Below are 11,454 nucleotides of genomic sequence, written 5' to 3'. Positions count from 1 at the left end.
TACTGTATTGAAAGTGTTTTGCGTAGAATGTGTGCAGTACCCAGTAGTGCAATTTTCTGTATGTTATATATATTTGTAAGTCCTGGTGTTTTTGTTATGTATTTGTCTGAATATTTTTTTTTATTATACCTAAGGCACCTACTATGATAGGAATTGTTTCTGTTTTTAGATTCCACATTCGAGTTATTATTATTATTATTATTATTATTATTATTATTATTATTATCATTTTCTCTTTATCACAGGTTATGTTAGAGCTCCTGGAATCTTGCATGCGTAGCGGGCTTACTGCTCGGAGCCTACGGTACCATGCTACTCATTCTTTTCAGCTATCTAATACTTTGCTGATTATTCTAGACGTGCCAAGGAGGAAAACCTATGTAATAATTCTACTGGGCACTCTATTCCAATTAATTTTATATTCTTCCTGATGCCTTCTGATACTGTTTCCAAGGACCCAGCAATAATTGGCACTATCTTCACTCTCTTCATTTTCCATAGCCGGGCTATTTCGTACTTAAAATGTTTGTATCTCCCTTTTCACCTTCCTTCTTGACTATTCGTGGGTCAAAGGGGCATGCTACATCAACTATATAGCATATGTGGTGCACTATGTCCACCACCACTAATTCCGGTCTGTTAAGTTCTAGTACCTGATCTGTTTGGATTGGGAAATCCCAGAGGATTTTTCAAGTCTTCGACTCTTCCGTCTTATAGTGGTTTTGGGGTAAGTCTAGGACTTTCGTTCGTGATATGGGCAATGGTTTCATCCATTGCAGATGCTGTGCAGCAGAGACAGTTGCTCATTCCTCAGGTTGACCCTCCAGTTCGTGGCCAGAGTTTGGTCCTGCGTTGCCAGTATAATGCTCTCGGTCTCTTTTTTTAGGGTTCCTTTCATCAGCCATTCCCACCTATTTTTTCCAGCAACTTCTTTTGTGGTTACATAGAATTGATTGTGTAGTCCTTTCTTGCGTAATTCTTCTTCGTGTCCTTTTTGTACTTCTTCCTTTGTTTTCCCCTTTTTCTGCTCTCAATGCTCCCTCGTTCTTAACTGTTACTAGCAAGGTCTCCTTACTTTGGTCTATGTATCTCATTAAACTCTCGAGTTCGATACACACGCAGTCTTCCACACTTATCAGTCCCCTTCCTCCATTTACTCTCTTCATATATAGGTGATCAGTGTCTGCACGTGGAGGACGGGATCCATGCATCTTCAAGAGATTTCTTGACTTCCTGTCCATCTCCTTTAGTTCCTCCTCTATCCACTTCAGGATTCCAGAGCCATACCGAACTACTGCGACTACGCGCGAGTCTATTGCCAGAAAAATGTTTCTGGTATTCAGTTTTGAAGCCAATATTTTTCTCATCGCCGAAGGTACTCTCTTTTGTCTTTTCCTTCATGACGTGGTGTTTTATTCTATCTTCCGCAAGTATTCCCAGGTAATTTATAACTTTATTGAAGGTGAATTACCTTCATTATTGCAGTACTTGGCAACCATATGCCTTCTGTCCAGGCAAGCTTTCCTTGTCTCACCACTATCGTAGCACATTTTGAGAGTCCAAACTCCATCTTAATATCATAGGAGAAAATCTGCACAGACTGAACTAGGCTGTCCAGTTTTGCCACACTTTTTGTAAATAGCTTCAGGTAATGGCTCTGAGCATCGATGGTGACAGTCGAACCAATCTGTCTTGGAGGATATTTAAGTCAAGGACTCTGGATGACTTCCAAACTTCTGTACATGATAGTGCTTATTAGGTAGGAGTGTTACCTGTTCAAGAGAAGCTCTGCAGGCATGGAATTGTCAACGGCTGGATTTAAATGAGACGTGAATAGAGCGAGGAAACCGTTGTGTATGCTATCGTCCAAAAGTATTTGTACGTTATCAATCGATGGTCCGGTGTGGAACAGCTACCGTCGCTTGTAGGACGAATCCAGTTATTAACCGGGTAAATTTTGAAAATTTATGTGCCAACTTTGACAGGAAAGGACAGATAGCTTTCCTTTTCCTAGTGGTGCCGCAAAGGAAGTGGTATAATAGAGCTTTTTGAAAGATTTGAAGTCAGGTGTTTACTGTGTCATATCAATGTATGCATTCTTTGTTGTCTATGACTGGGCCGCCGGAGTTAATGAGGTCAATTGCTCCATCTCCGCATAATCTGCAGTTACTGTATTCTGATGTATTATATGATTTTTGTGGATTCTTGTGGGAAGGTTTTGGTCCTGTGCCGTAATCGATAACGCTGCTTTGATTCTAACGTTGTTTATCGAGTATTTGGATTTTTATTTATCTATTTCGCCTCCTCTGTTCATCTCTACCAGTATTGGACATGTACAGCCTTTTTTAACATCGTTCCTACAGTCACTGTTTTTTTATTCTTCCACCCACACGCACTGAAGATAGAACATATTTTGTCTTCTTGTTTTCTGTGTTTCGTAGCTAATTGTATTAATTTTCCATGGTTCTGTGTTAGACATTTCTGAATTTCTAGAGTTGGTGTTTTGTAATAGTTTTCTAGTCGTATCAGGTTTCTAATTTTGGAATTCGAAGTAAATATTCTCCTTTAATATCAGGTTTTCGGACCTTTATTCTAAGTTGTTCAGCATCCAGTTGAGAATTTTAAACTGTAGCTTATGCCTGGGACATCTAGAATATTGATGCATCCCATTATGTTTTGTATTTAGTTTTGTTTTAAGTATTTGTTTAATCTGTCTGTTCTATTGCTCCCTAAAATCATCTTCTGTTTGTGTGTGCTGCACATTATCTCGTTCATTGATTCTTAAATATGTGTATGCTTGTGTTTGGTCTGCTTTTCTAATATCATTGTCTTTATCTCGTATGATATTAGCGTTTTTAATTAATTTTCTTCTCTTCAAGGTCACTTTGGTGCATCTTTCTAAGTCAAATTTATATGTCTTTATCAAATCGCTGTATAGTTGCAATGGTATTTTCAATTATATATCATTGAAAGTAAACTAGCGAAGATCATCCACAAAGAAAAGAAAGTTAACTATCTTGCCGTAACTTTTGTTTTCACATCTGTTTCTATTTATCATGTTGGGGAAAGGCGTCAACACTACGCAGAAAAGGAGTGGCGATAGGTAGTTATCTGAAATATTCCTCTTCTAATGACGATGGGTTTATTATTATTATTACTGTGAGAGCAGTGCATGCATCAAAGTACACTGGAGTAGAAAATATGAAACCCAGTATACCCATCATGACTACCCCTCTGATAAGGGTACACCAGGCACATGCATCACAACCATATGTGCGCGGCATGGTGACCTCATATTAAGAAAAACAGAGTATACTTTGCAGGTGGGGCCCAGTTAGAATTTTCTTCAGCCCATCCCGCTCAAAAGATCCCGGAATAAGGATTGTTTAAGGATTTTGAACAAAGCATCCATGTTTCCAAAGGTGAATTATTCACATTCCAAGCAATTCCTCTCAACACATGGCTATGATGTTTCCCCACTACATCTGTTCATGATCAGAGATTCACAAATCGTCAGCCACCAGCTCAGCTGGTTAAGTTCAAACAACTGACAATCAAGTATGTTGTATTGAAGGGAATATTTGCTGTAGCCCATTTCTTATACCAAGACAAAACAATGTACACAATAAAACTTCCAATCAGGGAATATTATTATTATTATTATCATAATAATAATTATTATTATTGTCATTTCCTTTGCACAGGTTCTAACGGCGTCAGCTGTTTACTACCAGTGAACTAAGGTAACACCTCTTATTTTTCGAGCACCTTCCGGAGTATTCGGGCGGTTCCAAGAAGTGCTGTTTTCTTCAAGTGCTCCACCATTATTGCAGCTCCTATTTGTTCCACTACTGCTTAACTTCCTAAGCTAACCTGTCATATCTCTCGACTTTTCTTACTTCCTTCTCGCATAACTTGTCAGCTGGGCATGCTATATCTATGATCCAGCATAGTTTGTTTTCTTTCTCAGTTAAGACTATTTCTGGCTTCCTATTGTCTATCCCATGGTCGCACTGAATCATAGAATCCCATAGGATCTTTTCATTTTTATTTTCGGCGATGCTTTCGGGTTTGTGGTCGTACCAATATTTTGCTCTGTCAAGTTTTGTCTATCCGTAGTTGATTTTTGTTAGCTCTGCACTTACGCTTGCAACCCTTCTGCTCATGTGGCAGGATTCCATTTTTTCCAGATGTTCGTGCATTGATTCTACGAGTATTCCAGTCAATAACTTCCACATAAATGGCAAACACGATATCGGCCTGTACTTGTATACCGTATTGCTTTTTTCGATGTTTTACAAGCACAGCACTGTCCTACCCAATGTCAGCCACCCCGGTGTTAATTGGTCAGCGTTCAACAAGGTGTTGGGTTGCGCAGCTATTCGTGCATGACATTCACCAAATCTTTTGATCCAGTAGCCTTGAACTTCCATCTGGTCTCGGGGCCTTCCAGTTGCTCATCTTTTTATTGATTTCCTTCACTTTCCCTAAATGAAATGACTAGTTCTGCCTATTTTGGACAGACTACTGTTTGTTTCAGTTCTTGCAACCATTCAGCATCCTTCTTGTGCTCCTTGTCTTTGCTCCAGATGTCACTCCAAAAGATTTGACTTTCGTTGTTATCTGCTATCAACTTTACATCTGTACTCTCTCCATTTACTTCTTTATAGAATCTCTTCTGATCTACTCTGAATAACCTTTTTTGGTGGTAACGCTTCATTCTTTGGTCGTATCTTACCATCTTTGCTTTCTTTGCAATGAGGCGCTGTTTCAGTTTCTATTATTATTATTAATTATTATTATTATTATTATTATTATTATTATTATTATTATTATTATTATTATTGATTTACTTCTCAAAACGTTAGCTTTGTTCTGATAGATTCTGTGAGAGCGGACTGCATCATCATCACCATCATCATCATCATCATCATCATCATCACCACCACCATCATCATCATCATCATCATCATCATCATCATCATCATCATCATCATAATCGTCATTATGCTAATGCATGCTAATTTAGCAGAAATTTGATCTTGAGTTTTAGTGAAAACAAGTCTCCTCAAATCTCAAGAATCTTCATTAGGATTCTTGCAGAATATAGGATGGTACTTCTCTTCACATTATAATATAGCTTTCAATTCAAATCTCTTCCAGTTTTTCAGATAACATTTTGGGAGCTGAGCCAAGTGCACCATTACCATAGGAATAAATGGTGTCTTGATCTTCAGCAGTCTCCCTATTTCTTTGGCTAGCTTTTGATATTTATCAATTTCTTTGGATCGCCCCACCCTGCTATCATAGGGAATAGCAAAACCTCTGATTTTTCAATTTATTTTGTCCTCTATAATCATAGCTGATCTTCAATATTATGGTCAGTCTTTATGAGAAAGTCACAGAAGCTCCTGTAACTTCAACATTTGCTGTCTGACTGAACTTCGTCGATCTTGCCTTCATCAGACTTGTTCTAAGGGCTTGTTTTTTGAGCAGTTATGATTAGCGCTTCGGCCTCTTGTTTCAGGTCCCCTCCCGTGAACCAGGTCTATCATTTTTTGCTTCCAGCATCCTCTAATTATTACATGAATTGGCTATGTAATCCCATTTATTTCCATTTGTTTGTTCTCTTGTTCTTCACTTCCTCTTTGAATTCACCGCCTGTTTTAATCACTTTTTTTATTCTCTCTGGCTGCCGATAGTATTCTCTTTTTACTCTGCGCAGCATAATTTTTCAGACCAAGTATCGCAGTATTAATAGGGTGTTCAGTATTTGGTAATCCACTGCTACTTTTCTTTTTTTCTTTTAATATACTCTGTCGGTATTGCTATCACTGTGAAGTGTGTTGTGCATTGTGAACAGCTTTCTATTTCTATCCAAGTTCTGTAGCTCGAGCTTTGTCCATTTCAGAAAGGGAATAGGGTATTTCAATACTAGCAGAGACCTTTAATTGTGGATTTAATAATGTCCCCTCCATTTTATTTTGTTCCGTACACCTTCCTAATTCTTCTCTTGCACTGGTTATTGAATTTCGTTCTAATTTTTTCTCCTATCACCCTATCGTCTTGCAGCAGTCCGACTTATTTGCATCTCTCATCATTCCACAGCGATCTCCTAATGATGTTTTGTGATAATTGTATGCCATCAGATTTTATCTTCCGACCCATCGTCCTCATTAGCACTCCGCAATTATTTACCTCAATCTACATTCACAATGTCTTTACTGAATAGTCACACTGCTTGAATCAAAGAATCCAGGTCTGTTTCAGTTTTTATATATAGCATGAGGTCATCCGTATAAAGCGAGTGATTTATTTTTATCCTTGTTTTGGTAAGCTCATAAGCAGACCTGGATTTTCTCATTGTGTTTCTCAGAGGGATTAATGCAATGACAAAGAGAAGCGGAGAAAGCGAGTTTCTCTGGAAAATACCCCTGCATATTTCCACGTTACCTATCGGCTCATTTTAACATGCCAGTTTTATTTCTTATACTTTCACCAAAAAGTTGTTTATCATCTCACTAACTCTGAGTATCCTCAGACACTCCAAGAACCAGTTCTGTTTGACATTGTCGTAAGCCTTCCTGTAATCTAATCCATCCGACAGTGAAATTCCGTTTTCTTATTTGTGCTTCATTTAATATTCCACTATCTGTTTATATATATATATATATAGATAGATAGATAGATATATATAGCAGATCAACAGTTCCCTCTGATTTCTTTCTACATCCTCTTTGTTCCTCTGGCAATAGATACTCCTTTTCAAGAGAAAATATGTAGTTTATTTGATATGATGCCAATTACTAACTTCCAGAGTTATGGTAAATAATAAATAAGCCTATAATCGCAGGCTTACTCTCTCTTTTCTTTGTCCTCTTGTATCAGCACTGTCCTTTCTATTGTCATTCATGCTGGTGATCCATATTCTATGCAGTCGTATGTAACTGAGTATACTTCTGTGATATTTGAGCAAGAAACACTAAACACAATGTGATCCAGGGGGCGTCCCAGTTTGGTATTTTCATCATCACTTTTTTTTTTTCATTTTCTGATACATAAAAACTGTATTTCCTTGTGTCACTCCATCTTCCATTCCTCTTTTAAATTGCCGCAAAGAGTGTGTTTTTTATTATATTGAATTTCTTCTCCCCTCTTCCTACTCCTCCCCCACCTTCTCCGCCTCCACCTTCTTGTTGTTGTTGTTACAACAATTTATATGAATACAAGTAGCAATTAGGAAACAAAATTCAGTTTTTTTTGTTTTGTTTTTTTGTCTATTGAATTAGATTTCAATGTTAGTTGTAGGTAATTTTGATGCGCTGAGCACAAATTTTTCCTCGGTTTTTGCCCTATCAGGTTCTTATTTGGGGTGATAAGTTTTCAAAAAATTCATAAAAGCAAGTCTCTCGTCACATTTGTAAACGCTTTTCCAAACGCCAACAAACAGGTGCCTGACACACTTCGCCCTGTGCATTCTTATACATGTACTCATGTAGAAATAAGTTTAACTAATTTTAAATAGAAATCAGGAAGGTCAATTTATTATCGAATGAGAGTCAGAGAAGAATGGTTCAACTGAATCTAACTTAATTGCGTTACGAGAGCTTTTTTGTTTGTGTCAAAAATGACCTTTTGACATAATGTTTGACACAATTTTTTTCCATACAGGTGAGGCGAGGCCTACTAGCCATGAGAGGGATTGCTACTTTTGCTCTGTCAAGTCATCGGGCTTCACTAAAAAAAAATAAGCATTGTATCGAGTATCCGAATTTCGACACCGCGATATCCTGTACTACATTCAAATGTATTCCCCATTCCAATATTTAAGAGTCCGCCACCTCAAGAATTAGTGGAAGATGTTCCAGAAAATATTGTTATGCACACTGAGATGTCTGACATTGATTTTGACCCCAGCCTATTTGAAAGTCAAAATGATCGGCAAAAGCTTAACCAGGCCGAGTTGAATAATTTTTAAACTTGCCAGAAAAAGGCTGCGGAAATTTAGCTTTCAGAAAAACTTGCTTGGTTCAAACACATACATTACATATTACAGAAAAAGAGAAGAACTCCTGAAATATTTCAGAAAAGATGATAGTTTACTATATCGCTGCGACATACCTGGTTTGCTACAGGAGTTGGGGGGTTGTTTTGCTATTGATGGCTATAGCTATAGCCATCAATATCAGAACCAACAATAATATGCAACATGTATAGTAATTACAACCACTAGTACCTTAACCTCATACATAAATACCTTAGCAGTTGTAGCATTTACAAACTGAGTTGTAACAACTCAAACAACTTTCTTGGGAGTAAATCCCAAACAAAAGATACTGCATATACGTCTACAGACAGAATTCCGCATTTAATCACGTCACATATTAACCAAAAGTTCTATACTTTTAAAAGAATATGTTATTAGCACACAGACTCTTTTGCGAACCCGGTTAGAAGAAACAAGAGTTCATGATCAAAATATATATCGGCACATTATTTAGCGCCTATAGCGGAGCAACGTGGTGCAGCAGAAATCCTGTTAGGAAAATAAGAAAACGATCTAATATTGGGAACACGCCACTACTAAAACATTGGCTATGCTTTTCAGCAATATATCAATTTCTTACCCGCAAATCCGAGAGGGCGGCTTCGTCTGCAGTGATCCTATGTACTCTACATGTATACATTCTAAACCTATCTTCAATGCGGTGCTCCAGCATGACCGCAGTCTAATAACTTAAGCAGTATTGAAGATAACAGATACTTCCAAGGAGCCATTATTATTCCATCCTGACAATCAGCAATACAAAAACATTTTCTTTTATAAAACAATTGATAGAAAAGATTCTGTTATGCTTTAGAATAATATCACACATCAAATAGCAAAACTATATAGATAGTTTTATAGATAGTCTGGTAAGGTAGAATAATTCGAAGCAGAACTTTTGACGCGACACTGCCCGCATATGATATTTGCCATAATGCGTTAAGGCAAGCATCATTTGCAAGATTTTGTATTCTAATCATTATATTTTATACGTACTGAGATATTCAATTTGATTTCTAGGCACTCAGCGGATGTCAAGATTTCACTAAATCCTGAGTATAGACATTGACTTTAATGTATTTATTAGTTACGGAATAATTGTTTCATTTATCTATTGCTTGGATATTGGCAAGAGCTTGCAGTAGCATCATCCTCCATTAATATATCTAAGGAGACATATTGTTATTTGGAGTTCTATATCATTTTATTTATGTACATTTACGTCACTTTTATGTATGCTCGTGTAGATTTACTACATTTACATGAATATATGCATGGATATACACATCGTCCAAACGTATGTGTATACTATTAAGTGTTCGTTCATTATGTTTGTATATGTTTGTACGAATGTGTTCGTGTTAATGTGGTTCTGGCTTTCGACATTTGTCTCTACATCCACCGATATTATTATGTATTGACAAGCGTGCTGTGTATATATGCGGGCATGCGCATAATCTCTGCTCTGGTTGATGTATAGTACTTAACAGTGTGGCAGTACAGCAGAGTGGTGTTGTAAGTTCGTCATTATATAGCTCTATATCCCCATAATTCCACAAACAGTCATCTCTAAAAAACTTTTTAGCCCTCAACTCTTTCGAAATATGCAGGGGTTTTATTTATACTTTAATGAAACTTTCATTTCAACACCTATGAAAAGAAACCTGCAGCATTTATAATATTTACACTTGCGCAATAGGCATGGCTCTAAAATATCAATTTGTTACCCTAATTCTCCTCAGCTAAATTTTTGTAATTTGCAAAATAAGCAGCTAACCTAAAGCCTAAGGCATTTACAGAGTACTGGCAACAGCAACCGAACTAGAACAAGCGATAAACAACATCAAGAAAATGGAATATTTTATAATAGAAATATATGTAGTCGGAGAATATGAACACGACAATAATATATAGGTAGTTTTGCTCATCTATTGAAAAGGTAACACCCTAAATAATTGAAAACATTCACGAAAATAAATATCACCTGGATAAACTAAACAATATATTCAGCATCTATGATCGATAGAAAAGAAAATAGGAACATCCTTATATATACTTATATAAGAATACTAGTTTCAAATTTTGGCACAAGGCCAGCAATTTAGGGGGAGAGGTTTATCGACCACAGTTTCCTATTAGTACTTATTTAATCGACTTCAAAAAGATGAAGAGCAAAGTCGACTTCGGTGGAATTTGAACTCGGAACGTAAACACGGATGAAATGTTGGTAAACATTTTGCTTGGTGTGCTAATGATTCTGTCAAATCACCGCCTCACTCATATAGGAACATTAAAAACAAGAACGGAGGAAACGGCACATAATGAAGAAGGCAGATATTGAAATGAATGATCCTTAATGAAATCAATACTCAAAAACACAATTCAATAATAAACGAGCGACAAATACTACAAAAATGTAACAAGATCGAAAGCGCAGGAGTGGCTGTGTGGTAAGTAGCTTGCTTACTAGCCACATGGCTCTGGGTTCAGTCCTACTGCGCGGCATCTTTGGCAAGTGTGTTTTACTATTGCCTCGAACTGACTAATGTCTTATGAGTGAATTTGGTAGACGGAAACCGAAAGAAGCCTGTCGATATATATGTGTGTGTGTGTGTGTGTGCGTGTGTGTGTTTGCCCCCCACCACCCTCGCTCGACAACCGATGTCGGCGTTTTTACGTCACCGTAACTTAGCGGTTCGGCAAGAGAAACTGCTAGAATAAGTTCTAAGCTTACAAAGAATAAGTCTTGAGGTCGATTTGTCCGGCTAAAGGTGGTGCTCTAGCATAGCCGCAGTCAAATGACTAAAAGAAATAAAAAAATAAAAGAATAACAAAAATCAAAGAATGCCTGCTCATCGCTAAATCATAAAAGTCCCGCCACTATGAATATTATTTTTAACACAATACAGCAGCAACAGGAAACGTAGAAATAGTCTGGAAAGAAATATGCAAAGTGAAGAATCCCCCACGAACGGGATTGTTCAAAACCACAAACACATCTGAACAATTGTTGGAAGCCACGTCAACTACAGATATTGTCCAGAGAATTTCCAGTTCTACAAGCCAAGGAGTGGTAGTGCTTCTGAGGGAGTATACAAATAAGGGAGCTAGAACTTATAATTACCGGTTCATAACGGCTTAATATGGTTCATAACGGTCTTGAATACCATTTGCCAAGGTGCTAATAAAGTTCTTTGTGCTTATAATTGTTAGTTAATAGCAAGTAATTTAGTCAGATCTAAATTTATCAGTATCCCACCATGGTCAGTTATAGATCCGATCTTCACTACGTTCCATTACATGATGTGAAGTTTGTCAGATCCAGCCGGAATTGCACGATTTTTAAAGAGTCTCATAATTTCAAGCATGACAATTGCCAACTTTTTTATAAGCACTTTGGTTTACAT

Source organism: Octopus bimaculoides, chromosome 7 (genome assembly GCF_001194135.2).
Source record: "Octopus bimaculoides isolate UCB-OBI-ISO-001 chromosome 7, ASM119413v2, whole genome shotgun sequence".
NCBI classification, from domain to species: domain Eukaryota; kingdom Metazoa; phylum Mollusca; class Cephalopoda; order Octopoda; family Octopodidae; genus Octopus; species Octopus bimaculoides.
Note: the sequence above shows the minus strand (reverse complement) of the source record.